Source organism: Centrocercus urophasianus, unplaced genomic scaffold (assembly GCF_019232065.1).
Source record: "Centrocercus urophasianus isolate 14NV4802_14NV808 unplaced genomic scaffold, USGS_Curo_1.0 seq_12, whole genome shotgun sequence".
Lineage (NCBI taxonomy): Eukaryota > Metazoa > Chordata > Aves > Galliformes > Phasianidae > Centrocercus > Centrocercus urophasianus.
Window position 1 is genome coordinate 67,825,305 of NW_024884364.1, and position 20,455 is coordinate 67,845,759.

The 20,455-nt window shown below is 41.6% G+C and overlaps 1 protein-coding gene across 4 annotated transcripts in view; it reads right to left on the reverse strand.

Moving 5' to 3' along the window:
• UBAC2 (UBA domain containing 2) overlaps positions 1 to 20,455 on the reverse strand; it is a 93,708-nt gene that overhangs the window by 54,876 nt on the left and 18,377 nt on the right. The window lies entirely within an intron of this gene.

Genomic DNA, 20,455 nt, shown 5'->3' on the forward strand with positions numbered 1-20,455 from the left:
ACAAATAGCACAGTTCCTGAAGCTGCTTAATGACTCCTCTTTTACCAGCTAGCTTATTAATATAAAAAGGTTGCAGTAATGACTAATCTAGTCCTGAAATTCAAAAGCTTTCAGGTAAGCAAGGAATGCATAGACTCCATGAAGACTATGAACCTCTAATAAAGTGAAAATGAATGTGGCACAGCTGAAGAGAATGAGGAAAGAAACTCTGCCTTATACAATCAGTTTTAGAGAACCTGAAAAGCAGAGATGTAGTCTGTCTCTTCCACCTTCTTGCCTGTGATACAGAGCAGAAAAAGAGCTCAAGACAACAGTTTGTATTTTAGCAGTATCTCACTGTGCTGTCTCAGTACAGACAAGGTGAAGGGACATCAAGAATCTCGATACAACATGGAATTAATGTTAGAGGAACATCTCCTATTCCCATCTGTAGACTAAGGCTACAGTACAAAACGAACACAATCAAGCTGCAATTCTTCTCTGAAGAAAAACTGGGTTTTCTGTAACAAATGCTCAAACATATTTCCTCTTCTTTTTTTTTTTTTTCTCCTCTCAGAATACTGCCTTGGTTTCCTGCAATGTCTAACTTTGGACCTCTTGAGGCAGATATCTTATCTTTGCATATAACAGTCCACAGTCAGTCTTTCTTTCATCAGTTTGTCTGGCCCCTTTTTGAACTCACATAAAAGTCTGTAGCATCTTGAAGCAAGAAGTTCCACTCTGTGTATGGTGTCTAGGACCATTTCATTTTGTCTGTGACACCTGCAAGTTTCATTTGAAGTCCTCTGTTTGCCGTACTGGAAATGAGTGAACATGCTGACTCTATGTTTACCCAGTCCACATCCCTCATGATTTCAGACATGCCACAAAACCCCTTCTTTCGAGTCATCTAATCTCTTAGCACATGAACCCCAAGCTATCGGTCACTTCATACAAACTGCAGAGAGAAGGAAAGAAGGCCAAAACACAGAAAAAATGCACATTTGAATGTGCTAGGGCCGGTGGCAGAAGAGAGCAGGCTATCCAACAGTGCACCATATTACTTTTCCTACCACAGGAGCACACAGATGACTCTCAAAAATGGGATGCCAATTCATTACTGCCAAATTTGGACCACCTTGCTCAAACACATAAAATAAAGAAGAACCAGACCTCAAATGTCTGGAAAAACAGGCTCAAAGGAATTTCAACAAATCAGAGAAGTCAAATGTGAAGTCCTGTACCTGGAAGATGGAATCATACAACAGAGCAGACTGGGCACAGCCTGGATAGCAGGCAGCTTGGCAAAAAGGGCTTGAGTCTTGGCAGTAAGTTCAAAAGGAGTCAGTACTGTGGCCTCTTAGCCAAATATGTACAGGACCATGTTAGAAAGAGTGTCAAGAGAAGCAATCCTTCTCTAGTCAGCATGTGTGAGATCATACTTGGAGTACCCTGACCCTTGTTTTGCTCCTGGGGGGCAAAGCAAAGATGGAGACACACAGTTGCAGTAAGTAACAACCAGACAGGAGGCAGCATTTTTTCACCATGACATTAGGTGGAAAAGATGGCTCAGAAAGGCTGTGCAATTTCTATCCTTTAGAGATTTTCAACATCTACTGGACACAGCTCTAAATCAGTACTACCAGGGAAAGACAATCTCCTGAAATTCCTTCCAACCTGCATCCTTCTATGACTGTAACAAATTTGGTCAAAACACTGATCAAGTCAGACAAGAAGGCAGCATGGAACTCACTGTTCTTGGGGCAAAACTAGCAAATAATAACTGAAAATACTGTCTAGTATTGTCCTCTAAGCTCACTGTCACTGGTATCCTCCTAAAATAAAAAATGGTCAAGACACAGCTTAGATTTCTTTCCAAAAGGCTGCATCCATTTTTTTTCTCAATGCAAAAATATGAGTTTCTCCTCTTCCCCTTTTCCTCACTTGTGACAGATGTTGTGCAAAGTGCTAAACTAAAAAAGCAAGCTTTGCACCTGTTCTGAACGCAGCAACATTTGTGGTTATCCTACCCTCTCCAGAAAAGTATGCAGTTTTATACCATGCACAAGGAGAAATATGTTCCTCACTCTAATAAGCTAGACATAGCAGTTTCATCCTTCCTGTGGCATGTAACTTTCGAGGGAAGTTGTGGTTAGTTAGCAGAAGGCACATCGATGCAGCCTACTTTAAATATACAGATGCTGAAAACTGATTATTCTCAATTTACTAGGCTACTAAGCAGTCAAATAATGTTTTGACAACAGCTAATGATACCAAGCAATCTGGTGAAACCTTCATAATGCAATTTCTAAGTATGGAAAGTCACAATAATGCTGTTTAGTTGTAGTAACAATATAGATCCCTTTGCCCCGTTGGACAGGAAGAGATGAAGCAGCTGTGTCAGCGGCATCTATGAGGTATTTTTGACAGTGAAAGAAATGAAGACCCCAGTTTTTGGGGTCTTTCCATGTTAGAAAACACATTTTTGCATGCTAGAAAAAACTGAAAAAAGAAGTACAGTGCATTTTCAATGGAAGCTATTTGAAACAACACAGGTACCCATCAAAATCATATTCTTTCACTTAGCTGAGCACAGATCAACTATTTTAAATGTGTCTGGCCTAGCAAATAAGAAAAATAGATAGTAGTTTATTTTTATGCTAAAGGAGGGGCAAGAGGGCAAAGTTTCATATTCATATTAGTTTAGATAAACTACAGAATGATCCCATTATTTGGGTTTTCTCCTAAATCACCACTTAAATTCCACAAGAGCTCAAAGTTGAAAATCCAAGTTAAAGCCCAGAAAGATACCATTTGTTTGAGCAATTTTTTCTGATAGAACAAACAGAAAGTCTGCCTTCTGTCTTTCCATCTATAATCATTTGTCTATGATTCTGCTCTTAATACTTACAAATATATGTTTTTTCTGAAGTACTCTTCTGTTGTTTTGTTTAAACACAGTAAGGAGATGGTGCTTAGGAACACGGCTTAGTAGCGGACTTGGTCTCTGCGTGGATGGTTGGACTGGATGATCTTAAGGATCTTTTCAAACCTACATGATCCTATGTTTCTCTTTGTATATCTCTGATTCTTGACAACGTCTCCTTATCTCTCCTCATGGCTTTGTTCTAGACAAAAAACCAATGTAATTTATCAGACAGGATATCTGGCTAGAGGTCTCTAAGAACACAATGTCTTGCGTATCACTAAAAAACTGTGGTCTGGAAGAAAGTATCTCAGTTCTACGGAGAAACAAAATATCAAGCCATCTGAATTTGTTGGCAAAACACATTATGTTTGCATAAATATCACCAAAGAAGGATCTTTCATCTTTAACTCCTCCTTAACCCACGAGCTACAGCAGAATAATAAGCAACGTGCTCTGATACCACCAGCAGCAGTGGAACTAGTGATGGCCACAAAATGAGCAGCTTTCAATTCTGGGCACAGCTAGGCTACCTCTTCATCCTCTTCTGCTACTTTTCTCTTGCACCAGTAAGGCCATTAGCCAGTATCCTCATCCCATGCCTTTGGCCTCAAGCAGTCTCTGCATACATGTGAGCACCAGGGAAGCTGCCAACAGCTAAGCAAACCTACCCAGCTAGACAGAAAACCCCATGGACCACCACAGATAGTGAATCTAAGGGGAAATGCCTCCCGCTGCCCAAACTTGTTTTACTGCTTCCATTAAAGGCCGCTGTATGTTGCCTCCAGTTTTCTGTTGTGTGTGGAAGTTGAATTTGGAAAAGTCAGTTCCTCTTGCTGTAGTTCTGCATTTCTAATAGAATAAATTCATTGCTGGTGATGAGTGGACACTTACTGCACAGCTCAGCATCTCCATTCAAGCAGCCAAGCACCACCATCATCCTATAACCCTTTTGCAGTGCTTCTTGTGCTACAGCTTGCAAATTCCTGCTGAAATCAAATGACTCACAATTAGAATTCTAATTAAAATGCCCACTATAATATTTTTGGAACAGAAATCAATGAAGAGTTAGTAACATACTGTTTTTTGCACTGGAACAGTCTGCGCAGAGAGGCTGTGGATGCCCCATTCCTGAAGGTGCTCAAGGCCTGATTGGAAGGGCGCTGACATAGCAGGAGGCATCCCCACATCCCCACCCACAAGAGGGAGTTGGGACTGGGTGGAGTTTAAGGTCCCTTCCGACCAAAGCCCCTCTGTGATTCTGTGCTTTTAGCAACAGATGAAGCCTCTTCAGCCTAAGATAAGTTCTTCAGAGCTTTTTTTTTTTTTTTTTTTTTTAAGTGGTGTTTGTCTTTACAGTTTGAATCAGTTTTCCAAGAGATAGCAATGTTTACTATTAATTTATATCCTCTGTAAAAAGTGATGTGAATATCAGGGCAAAACTGCGGGGTTTGAACTCTGAACTCTCTTCTCAGAAATCTGATTCTAATGCTCTTTCACAAGGTGTCACTTTCTATTTCCAAGCAAAAACAGGAAACAAGTGCACCTCATTGGTCACAGGCACACTTGGGTGGAAGAAATTTTTGGTTCTCTCTTCAGAGTTTGCCAGCATCTCAAAAAATAAAATAAAATAAAACAAAACAAAAAAAAAACAGTTCAAAATAAGAATGATGATTAATGCTCCATCTAATTCACCTACTCACAGCGAACTCTTCCATACATATAAGAACGACAGCAGTTGCAAAGAAGGGAAAAACATTGGGGTGTATCAGTAAGATACACCAAAAATTACAGAGCATTAAAGAAGTAAAGGTTAGGGTCTTAAGTGTCCTTTGCTTAGAACAGCAACACTTTTCTGACCCATAACATATTAAAAAAAAAATAAAAAAAAAGGAGCAGAACTTCGAATCAGGCTGCAGAAGTAACTTCACCAATAATTATTTGTTTCACTGTGGTAGAAGCCAGCAGTGGACAACTGTTCCATAAAGGGTGAGGGAGCCACACAACCACTAATGCAGGTGTATGCCTCATAGACACCATGGAACTACTACTTAATCAAGGTGTACCTAATCAATAACACAGTCAACCAATGTGTGCTTAGGCAATGCATAATTTGTTGATGTACAAGTAGTCAATGCATATTTAATCATAAGTACAGGTATAATGTATTGTCTCCTCCAAATGAAATTCAGATTATGCACATTTGTTCTAGGACTGTAGCTTTATTAATGAGACAAGAGTAATGGAGCATATTGTCCAAGGGAATCTGAAAAGCTAAATCCTCACTCAAGGCTTGACTGCTGACAGTTATGGTAGATTCTGCACCATCAGAAAGACCCTGCAGAAACATCAGTTATCTCAGAGCTGGTGAACCTCACCACAGGAAGGCACTGACCGAAGGCCTACCCAATGCTCTTATCAGCTCAGGGCTCTCAGCATCAGAAGAGACATAAGGTTTCACCACTTGTTATTAGCTTTTCTTGGCTAGTAATAAACAGCTATGTGCATTTAGGTGCTTGTGCCTTCCTTGCAAGGAAGCAGAAAGAACCAGCCTCTCCTTGATGCAAAATGCTTGCTATTTCATTTATTGCTTTTCTAACTAATACCAGAATGATAAAGCTGATTACAATCCCTTCCCTCCAAAAAGAAAAGGTGTTCTTTCAAACCAAAAAGACCAAAGTGATTAGGTTAAAAAATTAAATGAATGAATTTTTGTTGCAAACAGAACCAAAGTCGGACAGCTAATGATAAGGCTATAAGAGAATATAGGAAAAAAATGCAAGCAAATTGCTGGTCATGGAGAGCGTAACAGTGAGCTATTCTAAAATTTGACAGAGTTTCAAGCAGTGTTGACTCTGATAGGAACTGGAATGAAGTGGTGATTGTAAGAAAAGAAAAATATAAAATCTGAATGTTAAAAATACTCCCATCTTTTCGGGTGATGAGGATGGCCAACAAATACACAGAAATATAGTAACTACTTAACACCTTTAGAGAAAGTATCTGTTTTTATTTCAGAAAGTTTAGTAGAAATACAAAATATGGTAACCATCCGTTTATTTTTCCACTTTTTTCAATCCCATATTCCTCTCTATCTGCTACTCTGATTCTGACAGACAAGTAACAAACCATTCAGAGAGATGTAAGTAATGCAGCTTCTTTTTAACAATTATTGGTTCTTCTAATAATCTTTGTTTAAAACTATCTAGTACATAAATGCAATTACAACTCATTTATTTTTAGAAAGGGTTAAGATAGTTGGCAATATTTAACTAAGTCGGCAAAGGCTCACATAATGTTTATCTCCATAAGCTACTTTCAGAATGTTGACTGCAGCAATTAATCCTGCTGCAGTGCGGGCCAGTTTCTCTCCCTTTAAAAATAAAATATTTCCAACTTGAATAATCACACTTACTTCACAGAGCTCTAATAATAGCATCCTTATTGCTTGTGACTGATGAAAGTAACAAAAAAGTAAGTGTGGAAGTGGTGACACTTCTCTAAGTGTCTGCCTGCAGATACAAACGCCACTTAGTACTCTCTGCTTGCATCTGCCAGAATCAGAAATAGCAGCCAGAAGGACCAGGGAAGCGATTGCCCCCTTCTACTCAGCACTGGTGAGACTGCACTTCGGAGTGCTGTGCTCAGTTTTGGGCCCCTCACCTCAAGAACCATACTGAGTTGCTTCAGTGTGTGCAAGAAGGGTATTGAAGCTGGTCAAGGGACTGGACACATGACTTGTGAGGAGTGGCTGCAGGAACTGGGGTTATTTAGTGTGGGGAAAAGAGCTTCAGTGGAGACCTTATTGCACTCTGCTACTACCTAAAAGGTGAGCAGGGTGTCAATCTCTTTTCTCAGGTGACAAATGACAGGATGCAAGGAAATGGTGTTGTGCCAGGGTGGGATTTGATTGAATATTATTACAAGGAATTTCTTCACATTTTCTCAAGCTTTGGGACAGGCTGCCCAGGGAAGTGGTGGAGGCCCCATGACTGGAGGTATTGAAGAGACCTGGGGATGTGGCACTAAGGGATGTGGTTTAGTGATGGTGCTCAGTAGGTCTGGCAGATGGCTGGACTTGATGACCTCGAAGGTCATTCCCAAACAAAACGAAAAACCTTCCAAAGCTGCATTGCTTTGCTTCTAAATTCATTCAACCGTTTGCAACACTTTCTTTATCAAAATACCTCCTCCACCTTCCTTTTCTCTTAAGTAACATTAAATAACATCTAACTATCAATTTTGTGTGCATGCACGTGTGCTCATCTGAAAAGCGTAATATCAGCAACACAGAAGTAAGCCTAACATCTCAGATAGCACAGCTTTGTATAGGGCAGAGATTTTGGCTGATAACAGTATTTCAGTCTCTTATTGCCCTTAAATACAGGGCTTGTAGCAACAGAACGTGTAGAACCCTGTCAGGCAGGTTACAGGGTTCTTCCTCATCTGTCTCCCTCCTCTGGCAAAGGTTACTGGTGCTAGAGCAGCCAATGCTTTACCAACAAGCATCCCAGCAATCAAACCTGAATCTTGTGATACAGTCACAGAGAGACAAAGTCCTTCCTCTGCCCTCCAGCTACACGCTCCCATTGCTTTCCTTGCTTTGGTCCTGGTATTCATCCACCACAAGTGAGAAGGTTCAGAAACTTCAGGCAGAGCAGAATGATATACATGTGCTTTTATAACATTGTTTTACCTCTCTATAACTACTGCCTGTATGAAGCCAGATGACTGCAAGTTGCAGATAGGAAAGTGCAGGCTGCACAGCTCCGTAAGCAGCACCCTGCACTTCATCAACTCACTCACATATTAAAACTGCACCTTCAGCAGGTGAGGAAAAGCCACATGTTTATTCTTGCTGACTTCTTTAGAAGGCTCTGGTAGAGGGATGGAGAACACAGCTGAGGAAGTGATAATTACATTTTGAATTAACACAGCTCTTTCCATCAGGCAAATACGTCAGAGCCCTCAGGTCAGATAATGTGTCACTTTACATATACAACTATTTTCTGGATGTGTTGGTTTTCAGTTTTTTTTTTTTTTTTACTATTGTTCAGCCTCTTCTGCTCCATCGATTAAGGTCCTCATAGCTCTCCCGAGATAATAAAAAACATCAGCTCTCATTTTCTGATCTAGTCCCTTGATTCTAGCTCCTTTTCACTTTTACTACTGCACTGAGCAGAAATTATTTTAATGGAGTTTACTGGCATGTACTGCAGATTTTTTTTGGAGGTGGGATAAACTATAGATGGAAGAAAGTATGCACAGAGGCAAAAGAAAGGAAGGAGTATTTGCTATTAAGTGTACATTTGCATGAACATTCACTAGGATTACTGCAAACACTCACCTCTCATAAATGCAGCCTAAAAGAAATTAACTGAAGAAGGAATGTAGACTTCTTAGCATATGAGAGATTAGATTGCACAGAAGCTAGCTACTGTGACAGACCCATAGCTACTGTCTTGGGCCTTTTATGTACACTAAAGTGTGAATAAAACATGAGCTTTTTTATTTCTGGAATGGAAACAGTCCTTGACTTCACAGTGGACACAGAGGTTCATTTCTGGTATTTACTGCTAGCTACCCTGTCTTCCCACAGTTTGCTGTTCACTGTGACAATCTATCCAGTTCTGAGCCACTCAATACAAAAGAGACATGAACACAGTGAACAAAGCCCAACCAAAGTGATGATGATGATGCCCCAGAGGCTGTGGGGTCTCCTCCCTGGAGAGCTCCAGAAGCTGCTTGGCCATGGGTCTGGGCACCCTGCTCTGCTTGGGTCCAGAGCTCCCGATCAGCCATCCTGAGATTCTCTGACACTGTGAAATATATGAACTTAGATGAAATAACAATCAAGCAGTTGATTTCTGAGAAGTGATGCAGGAATTTAGGCTGAATTCTGGGTAAAACGTTAAGAAGAAAAGAGGGAAAGCACAAGATGTTACACTGCTTCAGCGACATAGGGTTAAACGTTCTTTCATACCTCTGTCAGAGTGCACAGCTATTAAAACACTATGTTAATCAAAAGGTGAAAAAAAAAATGGTAGTCACAGACCCAGAGAACCACAGTGTGATAAAGGACATAACCAAATTAACATCTCATTATGGAATATGACCCTTAAGTGAAGGAAAACAAACAACCAAACATCAAGTCCTTGAAAAAATGAATGGTGACAAGTGACAGAAAAGCCATCCACAGAAAAGCACACGTTATTTTGAGCAGCTCTTAATGGAGATGGCTTTATTTTCCTACGTTTATAAGACACTTAAAAAAAAATGTATACACGTTTTTTTTAAAAGAAGGAAAATACAGTTTTAAAACACATCAAGTATTTTGTAATACACCAAGATAATACTGGACTATTTAAGAGCTGCAAAAAAATAACTTCTTTTTTATTTATTATTTTACCAGAGTGAAGCGGATGTGTTTTACCAATCTAAAAATCTTTTTCTTCACCAGAACGCAGTGGCAAAAAAAGAAAAAGGTAGATATGGAATAGCTGCTGTGTTTGCTGAGATAGTCTTGGGAACAAAGCTGCCTCCCAGATAGAGTGGTGCCATCACAATTAATTCATCTGCATCTTGCCCCATCTTTCTGTATTGTCAGAAAATTGGAAAAGGTGGCCTCAAGTCTGACTGGCTCTAGAACAGAAGATAATATTTTTTAAAAACAGTTCTGAGACATCATCTCTGATCATCTGCTCATGACACATTTGACTTAAGCACTCAAAATCCCACTCAGTAATTTGCCAGTAAGTAAAGTAAGTTCCATCTGGCTAAGAAGGAAGGTGATACATCACTTGTCATGTGTATGCAACACATCATGGTATTGCCAGCTACCACTAAGCAATAATTGAATATTAATGGACAGAAGGATTACCTATCCCAATCTGGCACATGGACTGAGAAACTCAATATCCAAGGTCTCTGTTCCTTTTGAAGCTATCAGAATAAGCTCCCTAGACTAGGTAATAGAAATCTGTGACTGTATATCTGAAAATGCCTGAAAACAAGAGGCATGCTTTAATCCTTCAGACTAATGTGAATCCTTCAGGTAATGTGAATTACCACTGCTATACACTCCTTGAAACAATACAAAAACAATACAAACTGACAATTCCAGTTGAGCGATAAGGAAAGAACCATAGAATCATAGACTCATAGAATGGCCTGAGTTGAAAAGGACCACAGTGATCATCTAGTTTCAAACCCCCCCTGCTATGTGCAGGGTCACCAACCACCAGAGCAGGCTGCCCACAGCCACATCCAGAGCCACATCCAGAGCCACATCCAGCCTGGCCTTGAATGGCTCCAGGGATGAGGCATCCACAACCTCCTTGGGCAGCCTGTTCCAATGCGTCACCACCCTCTATGCGAAAAACATGTATGGCCATACTGCCATGTAGCTCACTAAAGCTACAGAAGTCCACAGGGACATGCTGGCAAATACTGGAGCCTGAGTAAAAATGTCCTCCAAGTCTTGGGGCAGGGGGGAAAGAAAGTAGAAAGTACAACCTGGTAACAATCAAAATCATGTTTCTATGAAGGGCAGCTGAGGCTTTTACAGTTTTTATGAATCTAAAGAGCAGAGACCAGTCTAACAGTTGCTCAAGACAATGATACTTATTTTGGTAAGCTGCCCCTCAGGAGCCACTCTACTGAGCCAAAAAGCGTGGGCAACTTTTCTTCATTTAAGACTGCTACTTCAAGAGGTCTTTGAGAAGCACAGACGCATATTGCCTTAAAAGTGTAACCTTTTATCAGGAATGGTCCAACTTATTATGGGCATTGCTTTTTTCTCTGTATCGAACATACATATTCTGTACATATCTTTGGACCATACATTGTCTTGGACAACACTTTTGTACAGTTTGAATAGAGCTGGGAGAGGGATTCAATGATTCTCCCTTATGTTCACCTATTTTTGTGTTTCTACCATAATAGAAGGGCAGAGAGAGGCACAGGGTCGCATCAACCTCCTAGAACTATTTGCACAGATAAGTTTGACTGCTGTGTGAGCTAGGCAGGGAGGGGTGGGCACCACAACTAAACAAACTTTGGACTTCCTTTTCGGCTTCTGACACCTGACCCTGGATTCAGCTAGCAGGCCTCGCGTTCCAGCACAGACACACCAGTTCTCTGCACTCTCCTGATTCCATACAGCCAGCACATGAACTAGTCCACACCCAAGCAAGGCAAGGGAACACCCAGTTACATGATGAGCTGAAGAGGGGCTTGTACTCCCAACTCCCCAGTGATTTCACCGCTAAACAACGACCTTTCATCAGATCCTGTATTTAGCGTAAAGCTTGGGTTAGAGCGGAGCCACAAAGGACAGCAATTCACGATGACCATTCTGACAAGCACAGATATTTCTGTATCATTTATTACGGCACGTTCTCATGGTAGCAATATGTTGGAGCCAACTATTGAGACACACGATGCATACATCCTCCGTTCCAAGATTTTGAGTGCAATTCTGTAGAACAGGTCAGCAATTGGGTACCCCTTGATACCCTTCCACAGTAAACATAATTCACTATTTCTTGGGTGAGACTTTTCAAAACCTCATTGGTCAAAAAGGAAATCAAATTTCTTCTCATAACTTATCACATTATAATCAGAACATTGTAACAGATATCATAACATTTTTTCAAACCTCCTTTTACTAGTCCTTAATATCCATCTTGCTCACACAGTTTGCTAGATCCACAGTACTTGAAAATTAGTGTTTCCCACATTTTTGGGGTGGTTTTGTTGTTCCTGTCAGGTTTGTCTGGTGGTTTTTTTGTGTTGTTTTTTTTTTGTTAAGACATTTCAGACTTTGTTTTGGTCCCTGGCTTTAGCTCATGTTTGCTTTTTACACAGACAACTTTGGATATTCTAAGGCCCAAGTTGCTGGCAGGAAACTATTTAGCTTGTTCATGAGAAAACAGAAACAAAATAGAAAAGCTGTGGCAAAGAAGTGATTTCTTCGCAAAAATACTTCCCCATTAAGACCACCAAACAATCCTCTTTTTTTTCCTTTTTTTTTTTTTCCCCAACTATAGACCCAGGTGTCTGAAGCAAAAGTGATGACTACACACAACTAGTACATTTAGTAAGCATAAAATACAAGCAAGGAAGAAATTTTAAAATAAAGTTACACTGAAAATTCTTGTTCTTTGCACATAGGGTCTGCAAAGTCCTTTAATTCTGAAAAAGACACATTCTGATTTCTTAATACTTCAAAGAGCAACCACAGTAGTTTTCTTACTACACCTATATGCACTGTCTTTCCTCATGCCTATTTGTTTATTAAAGACTCAATCACACAACTGTACCTTCTCAGAAAACCACTGAACTTAGTGAATCAACTTATTTGCACATCAAGAGGAGATCTTTTAAAGAACCCACCCTTACAAGACCTCCTTCGTGAAGTTACTCAGTCACCCTCTCTGCCCTAAGACAGCAATCACATACATTTTATTATTACAGAAATATATAACACAGAATCACAGAATGGCCAGGGTTGGGAGGGACCCCAAGGATCATGAATCTCCAACCCCCTGCCACATGCAGGGCCACCAACCTCCCCATTTAATACTAGACCAGGCTGCCCATGGCCCCATCCAATCTGGCCTTGAACACCTCCAGGGACAGGGCATCCACAGCCTCTCTGGGCAGCCTGTTCCAGCACCTCACCGCTCTCTCTGTAAAGAACTTCCCCCTGACATCCAACCTAAATCTCCCCTCCCTCAACTTAAAACCATTTCCCCTTGGCCTGCTGTTATCAACCCTTTCAAAGAGTTGATTCCCCTCCTGTTTGTAGGTTCCCTTTAGGTACTGAAAGGTTGCAATCAGGTCACCCTGCAGCCTTCTTTTCTCCAGGCTGAACAAGCCCAGCTCCCTGTCTTTGTAACACAGTATTCCGTAACACCAAAATATCTCCAACTGCTTTGAAGAATTACCCATCCTTTCTTTCCTTCTTTCCCCTACCCCAATTAAAAAATTAGATACCCCAATCAAACAATTGCCCTCCAGATCAGAGGAGAGGGAAGGAAGAGTCACAGATCATCATCTGAACAAAGGCAGTTCATTTTGAAACGGTGAGAGATATTTCACCTGCTTTACAAAAGGATACCAGATCCTTAATAAAAAAAACATCCTAGCAATACAGGCTCATAGCAGAACTTGTACCAATATCAGACAACTGGTATTTTTAGAACATAATGACTACTACAAGGCTGTTTTCAAAGTAACATGGGGCACTACCATCAGTAAGCCAAGTTACAAACAATAGCCAAAATTATCATTTGTTCAGAATTGTTTGGCACAGACATCTACAATTAGCTACAGGATTTCCTTCTGAATTCCAAAGGGACTTCCACTTTCCTGTCTTCCTTTACCGGGGTTGAACATCAGGAACAAACAAGGTGCTGCTGCTTCCCGAAAGAGGAAGAGAAGGGGTAAAAAAAAATAACCAAACACTGTGCTGACAGTAAGAAAAGAAAGAAAAGTCAATTTTCTTAGAACTAACCATCCCCAGGTAGACTGAAAATAACCTTTAAGAATCAACTTCTAAGCTAAAAAGGAGGCTTCCTACTTCCATTAGTAAGAAAGCATGGTTCCTTTTCATGAAATAATGTAAATGCTTACAATGCAAACACTCAGTCTTCCAGAAAAGCAATGTGGGCAGTATGAAAGTTGTTGCTACCACATCTGATTTTGATAGAGAGTTATCAGACAAACAAAATAAAATAAAACTTGGGGGTGGCCGGCTTTAAAAGCTCAAGGATGTTTAATTTATTAATCTTTATCCTTATGTTACATAATAACTCCAAAAGAGTGACAAACACTGTTTCCCTTTCTTTTCCCATTCCTCAACAAAGCATCTTCTAATTCTCCACTTTCACAGGGTAAAATCAGACCCTAAGTAAGGATGTGTTCACCTACAATTCATTCTCAGGACTGCATCTTATTGTTCAAAAATGAAATGCAAGAAGGTGACATTGCAAGATGAGAAATACAACTCTTTGTACAGTAAAAGAATTTGCAATTCCACAATTGCAAATTCTAAGCTAACAAATAATGAGGTAGCTTACTTCCCCAGGAAGGTCCAAATGGTTTTCCTGCGTAATTGGCTAAGTAGAGGAGGTGCATAAAGGAATGATCTAGTTATACCTGTATTTTGCTGTGTCAAAGATCTGTTGCTACACTAGCTTAAGACCCATAGATGGCAGCATTGACACAGTAATTAATCATCACCACACCCCACGTCAAAATGCATTTCACACCGTCTCTTATTGGATGCTAAATCCTGTTTCCAACTGTCAAATCTATTAGCACCAGGCAATATAAGCACCAAGCCGTGAACTGCATGACAGTACAGAGAAGCCAGATTCAACACCACTATCAGAAGGTACTATATTAAATAGTCAAGTAATTGTGACACCATCATCTTGGAAATAAAATACAACATTAGATAAAATTAAGCGCTATAGGCAACTGGTATATTTCTTGATTATCTACACATGCTGTCTAATTAGAAAGAAGGAACAGAGATATGTCCCACATCTATTCACTTTTACTGCCCTTCCTTCTTTCCTTCCTTCACTGCACCTAAACCAAAATAGAGACTTGCATTTCCTCCAGGTTCTGCTGCAGTGCCGTTAGAGCCCCACCAGCACACAGTTCACAGCTCAATTACAGGCAAATGAAAACACAGACTCACACGCTGGCTGAGGCTGGCAGGAAGATCTGGACCCATCTGCTCCAGCAGCACCACCCAGAGCAGGGTGCCCAGGCCCACGGCCAGGCGGTTCTGGAGAGCTGCAGGGAGGAGACCCCACAGCCTCTGGGCAGCCTGTGCCAGTGCTGCCAGTGCTCCGGCACCCGCACAGCGCAGCACTGCTCCTGGTGTTCAGGGGGAGCCTCCTGGGATACAGTCTGTGCCCATGGCCTCCTGTCTTGGCACAGCGCACCTCTGAAGACGGTCTCTGTTCTTTGTGCAACCTCCCTCCAGGTGTTTATAGACATCAGTGAGCCTCCTCTTCTCCAGGCTGGGCAGTTCCAGCTCCCACAGCCTGTTTAATAAATGTTCCAGCCCCCTGGTTGCTCTGGTAGCCATTTCTTGGGCTCCCTGCAATTATGCCCAAGTCTCTCTTGTATTCTAGGGCTCAGAACTGGACACAACTCAGGATCTTCTGTTTAACGATATACCACATGTTCTGGGATAAAAATGAAAATGCATAGCATGAATGTGTTCAGAAAAGGATAGCTACACAAGCTTAGCTTTAGCTGCCTTTCTTTTCTTATTGCCATCATTACTAACACAACACTTTCACAAAGAAACTCAGTGCCTACATTATTGAACTTGAAATCCACGTCCTATCTTATTCTGCTAGGCTCCTTGCTGCAATAAGCCTCAATAGTTTCACCTCCTCTCTCTCTCTCTCAGATCTGTAAATGCATATTTGGTAAGAAAGAACAGAGCTCACTAACAGGGCAGATACAGACTTGGGATGTGAGGAAAAGATAAGAGCCTTTATTTCTTGCCTAAAGCAGAAGTTCATTTCAAAGTGCAAAAAAGAATGACATGCAAATAACCAGCCTTCATAATGTGTTTGAGTAGCACACCTCCATTGGCACTTTTCATACAGCATTAACAGCAAAAAAGGATAGACAGAATGGCACGTCTGCATGTCAGGTGCAAACACAGTGACTTCTCTGCAACCATTTGGCAGCAGCCAACTCTGCTGTCTTGCTTTGCCAGCTCTCAGCATCAGCTGGACCTGTCCCAGTGCCCGGGTGCCTGTTCCATGCCCTGAGCACGCTTGTGCTCACCTTATCCTCCACTCCTTTCCAAGAACAGTGCTGAGGACACACCAAGCAACCCTGCTCTGTGGAGACCCGCTGCTCCATGGCAGGACCTGAGCTGCTTTGGCCTGTCCATATGGTTAGCAAGAACCCCTCCTCTCCTGAATACTTCTTTTCATATCAGCTCATCCTCACCGACTGCAGCAAACCAAGCTTCACAACGTCAACATATCTCTGTATTCATTAATCTGTGCCAGAGACAGGTGGCATGGAAGAATAGTACAGGAGTGACAGAAGACTGTCACTTCATGACAGCAAGCTACCTGCCAGGGCCGGGCACCAAGCACAGGAATGCCACATGGAGAAAAGTGTCCTTGAACTTAAAGGACATTACTTGTTCTAATTCTGCAGCTCTTCTGATTTCTGGCACTTCACTGATGTGCTAAAGCATATGGAGCACTTCTTCATTATTTAATTTATAATTATATATCCTCTGGCTGGTAACTAAGCAGAGGTTGTCAAAGCTCCTGAGCTCTGGAGAAGTCAAAATGATTTTCTCTACCTTCTGCACCAGACTTCATCAAACATCTTGAATATAACAGCTGTCAGTAAAGAAATATCTTTTGAAACACTAACTCCATGTCTGGGAGGCATACTAAGTTTCGAAACACTACTCCTACACACTTCAGTGGTTCAACAGTAAAAATATCACACACTGCATAATCAGTCCGGTAGGAATATTTGAAAATAGTCACCTGGACAGTGCCTAACAGGAGCAAATACCACATTGGATAGCACAGCCCTGACAATTTCAGACATTTTTTTAAAAAAGCTTAATATTCATATCGATTTTAAATAGTTACAAAATATTTGTGATGGGAAAAGTGTACTTCTGGCAAAAGAAAAACTGTTTCTCAATGTAACAGAACAAAGGTGGAAAGCCGAACACAGACCCAACATTTTAAGAAATCTGCCATAGGCAATATGGATTTCATCAACAAGCACGGAGCTGTTTTGTCTCCATCAGAAAAGGGGTGGCCAGCAGGGAGGTGATTGTCCCTCTCTACTCTGCTGTTGTGAGGCCCCATCTGGAGTACTGCGTCCAGGTCTGGAGCCCCCAGTACAGAAAGACAGAGAGCTGTTGGAGAGGGTCCAGGGGAGGGCCACAAAGATGATTAGGGGACTGGAGCACTTCCTCTACAAAGACAGGCTGAGGGAGCTGGGCTTGTTCAGCCTGGAGAAAAGAAGGCTGCAGGGTGACCTGATTGCAGCCTTTCAGTACCTAAAGGGAGCCTACAAACAGGAGGGCAATCAACTCTTTGAAAGGGTTGATAACAGCAGGCCAAGGGGAAATGGTTTTAAGTTGAGGGAGGGGAGATTTAGGTTGGATGTCAGGGGGAAGTTCTTTACAGAGAGAGTGGTGAGGTGCTGGAACAGGCTGCCTAGAGAGGTTGTGGATGCCCCATCCCTGGAGGTGTTCAAGGCCAGATTGGATGGGGCCATGGGCAGCCTGGGCTAGCACTAAATGGGGAGATTGGTAATCCTGCATGTGGCAGGGGGTTGGAGATTCATGATCCTTGAGGTCCCTTTCAACCCGAGCCATTCTGAGATTCTGTTTTGGTATTTGGCATGGGGTAATATCATAGAATCCTCAGAGCTGGAAGGGACCTTTAAAGGTCATCTAATCCAGCTTCCCTGCAATGAACAGAGACATCCACATAGATCAGGTAGCCCAGGGCCTGATTCAGCCTCACCTTGAAAGTCTCCAGGCATGGGATATCAACCATTTGCAAATACACAGATGGTGAGATTGCTGCAGTGTAACAAACTGCTGTCTCCAGTCCACTACTAGACATCTCAGAGTTGCAAATTTCAATACATCTCAACAAATTTTTGAAATACTGCTTCTTTCAAAGGCTGATGTTGCCAAGCAGAGGAACTGTCAGTCTGATGCACTGCGTACTTTTAGGGTATTTAGTGACATGGGATGTGTCCTGGCTGCACAGAAACAAACAAAACCTTAGGAGAAATACAGAATAGCAATTTCATTACTGATATTTTTTTTTTTCAAAAGGGAAAACCAGTAACTCCATCCTCAAACTACACCATATTTTAGCCAAACCCAGAATAGAAAGCAATACACCACAGCAAGCAGAACGTGCCAGGTATGGCTAGCTAGGCTGCAGCCCCTTTTCAGCTGCTCTGTTTCGCATCCCAGCAGCTCTGCTGCACACAGCATTTATAATTACTCCATGTTGTTGCACGTGAGAAGAGGGACAGCTATGCCAGAACCCAGCCTCTGAGTAACATACGCCAAAGCCAGAAAAAAACCTGCAAGGAATTTATGCATTTATTGCCTCCACAATTTTAACTAGTGGTCTATTATTCATGGCCTTCACCACGGTACAACACAATATGGGTAAAAAAAAGCGAGGCACAATTTCATCACGTTTGAGAACTGTAACCCGAAATTGCATTTGTGAACTCACCCACAACAGCAGGCTGGTAAGTGAACAGGCTGGCTCATGTGGACAGCTGCTTCCTGTACCATTGGCTGTGCAAGAAGCTTCAGTTCATTCTTTCCAACCAATCCAAACGATGCCAAGTTTAGAAAGAAATGGAAAACACAAGCTCAAGCCAAAGCAGAGGGTAAATATTCTGCCCCTTCAGTGCAGAACTTCAGCTTACACGACGTGGTAAGCAGACAGGCAAAATGCACTCTGCTGCATTATAAGTAAACAACCGAGAAAGAAAACCAAGCACTACCTGTCTCCTGCAAGAACAACAGCATGAAGACAATCCCCTCAGTGATGCATTTTGACATCATTGCAAGTGATCAGACTGACTTCTTTTAAGGCTTACCAGTGAAGTCAGGGCAGCACACCACACACGCACCGTGCTTTACTCTCAGACATGAAGCACGTTGGCTTGGCTTTGAACTACTCAAAGGTGGCTTTAACAGAAGCTAGCATTCTCCCTGAACATCAGAACAAAGCAAAACAAAAAAACAGCCGTGGATGGAATCGAACATTCATTTCAGTAAACACTCCCTTCCGAGGAAAACCACTGTGAGACACTCATCTCTAGCTGACAAAACAGTACAGAATAAGAGGCAAACAGAAAGAACAGCAGGTGCTTCCTACAACAGAAGTTGCAGCACCAGGGGAATGCAGCACAGCAGAGACCAGCTACCTCCCTCAAACCACAGCCAGTGCAAGTGTTCACACCCAGCATGCACCCAGAATTAATTCTGCGCTCTCTCGTTAGCTCTGGTATGCCCTTAAGTTGAAGGTGCCTCAAGAGTTTTGTAGATTGGTTACCAAAGAATAAAATGCTCCTGTCCACAAGAGCTGAAAAGCCAGGTATTCTTTTTCAGGAGCTGCATACTCTTTTTTTAAACATTTCAACAATATCTGTGTCACTGGACTTCAGTGACCTTTCACTAAACTCGAAAACAGCATGAGTGACTCATCCTTCTGCAGCATGCTCCAGAGTTGTTATGTTAAGGATAAAGCCTTAGTTTTCAACATTGTTCAGTCCTTCACATGTTCTTTTGTAAAACACATCTTTTTAAAATAGTCTTTAACCCAAAAATATTGAGCTTAACTATTGATACTTCTATAAGATGGACTGGGCAGGATTTATAGCTCGTTGCACCTGAGAGATCTTTAAAATGATTACAAAAAATAAGTATCAGCCAATCTGAAAAGGGAAGTCCAAATGTTTAAAGATATCACCGATCTACATACTGGAAACTATACCAAACCCCACCTTGTGGTTAGGTCATCTGTCACTGACGTGTGCAAATATCTATGCACTACCATAAGCCCATTGAACAGAGACAGATTACATGATTCCAGAGCAGAGCATATTCTTCACAGAAGTTACTTTCAGTACTAGGTGGGGATCACCTGCTGACATTACTCTTACAGTCAGTGAAAAAGGGTGATCCCGCAAACAAACCTGATTCTGGCTATGTCTGGGCTGTAGGACTTTGTTGCTTCTGGAACCACGTGCAATCCTGGCAAATTCTTGACTGCATGTCAGGAGGAGATCAAAATACTGTGCCCTTCCTCAACACATATCACTTGTCACTTCATTGGCAGAGGAAAAAAATGGAGGCAAACAGAGGTAACAAGCTCTCCATGGCCTGCTTCAACGTCCTAATGACAGCCTGAGAACTGCCACTGATGACCACTCTGCAGAGAATCTGGAATATCTCCTTCCCTGAATGGCTCTTTTGAAGTTTGGCTCTTTTTTTTGACTGATTTCTTGGCTGACTCCCCTAGCTATTAGCTACTGAGGATATTCCCATCCCACCACAGGTGTCTGCTGGGACACAGTTGATAGATTTTATTCCATTTCAATAATGGCTGAACATTCTTTACAAAGCCTTTTTCTGCAAACCTGTTAAATGGGAGAGCCATTATTTTTCAGACATCAAGGCACTGCTGCAGCGTTAGTAAATTACGGTCGGTGCAGATTGAAACAAAGCAAAGTCTTCCAGAGAATCAAACTTCTCACTTCAAACACACACAGTGAGCTCCTGTCACTTTCAGGCTGAACACTACCCCAGCCAATTTAAATAAAACGGGGATTTCCATGAAAATGACTGCAGTCTAAAGAGAATATTTTAGCACTGTGCTTATTAGAAACTTTCCACAACCAAGATGTGTATTTTTTGTCCTTACCCTTTTGTAAAAATATCAACCCAAAGCAGGCTTCTTCACAACTGAATCAAAGAATGATTTG